Below are 1361 nucleotides of genomic sequence, written 5' to 3'. Positions count from 1 at the left end.
TATCTGGAGACTAATGATACGAGATGTGTATATTGTTAAATGTAGATATTGCTATGTTCATATCTGGAGACTAATGATACGAGATGTGTATGTGAGGGTTTCCTTGTCTGGATTATTCCCTCTATGTGCTTTTCTGGCATTATTAATCTCTAAGATACGAATACGGAATTTCGGGGACGAAATTCTTTTAAGGGGGGAAGAATGTAAAACCCCGTAATTCTGAATGATTGTGAAATATAATAATAAAAATGTTATATCATGATAAATAATATTTATTGATATTTGAGTATGCTAGGAATTGATTTGAGATCAATTCGATACATATATATGAATATATGAGTGCAAATGCACAAAACATGCACGAGAAAAATCTGGGAAAAATGACCAGTTAAGAGTTTACAGATTTTATACTATGATACACTTAGAATCTGGAAAAACGCAAAAGACCAAAGTTGTAGGTATTTTCAACTGTTGTCCAACAAGTCTTAGATCACCTCATTCTGAGATCGGACGTGAAAGTTATGGCCAAAATATCGAAGGTCATTTTCCTAGTCAGACTAGGATTCCTGGTTTGGGTCAAACGGGTTTATTTCGGGTTTGCATATATATAAACATGTGTTTTCACAAAAATTAACATCCTTACATTAGAAGTTCAAACCCTAGCAGCCACTCTTCCTCTCTCTAAATCCCTAGCCCTAAAGTTAAGAATTTTGAGAGCTTTGTGAAGCAAATATCGACATGAGGATGAGATCATCAACGTGTAGTAAGGGGAAAACGGTTTGGTTGCACTTTTTTTTGGTTGCTGGTTATTTCAAAGGCTTAGAATAATGTCTAAGGCAAGATTATCTTCATCTAAACCCTTCCCCATAGTTAAATAACTAGTTAGATGTTTAATATGATGTTGAATATGTGTTTTCATGCTTGAATCTTAACATGATGTGATAAAAGTTAAATTTTTTATGTTAAAACATAAACCAATACTAGATTAGTAATTTTTTTCTTGCTGTTTATGATAGTATCATGATCATGATCATTAGGATTTTTCATAATTTTATTTATATATGAGAAATTTAAGAGATGTACTAAATAAATATTTTTTGTAGAAAACTACAGCAATTGTATCATGTTTAACTGAGTTTTCAAAATAGAAAATAAACTCTAAATTTAACCAAACTAGTGCCAAATAAAAGATATATGTATCTAGTTTCTAAAACAGAAGAATAATCTTAAAAATCATTTTTATAGAGAAAGATATGATCTTTTTGTAGGCATATAAAACTGCTTATAGGTCCCTTAGCACAGCTCGGCACAAATCGACGAACCAACGAGGCGACGAGATCGACAAATCGCACGCGAACAAC

Source organism: Asparagus officinalis, chromosome 4 (genome assembly GCF_001876935.1).
Source record: "Asparagus officinalis chromosome 4, Aspof.V1, whole genome shotgun sequence".
Lineage (NCBI taxonomy): Eukaryota > Viridiplantae > Streptophyta > Magnoliopsida > Asparagales > Asparagaceae > Asparagus > Asparagus officinalis.
This window is presented reverse-complemented; position numbering follows the sequence as displayed.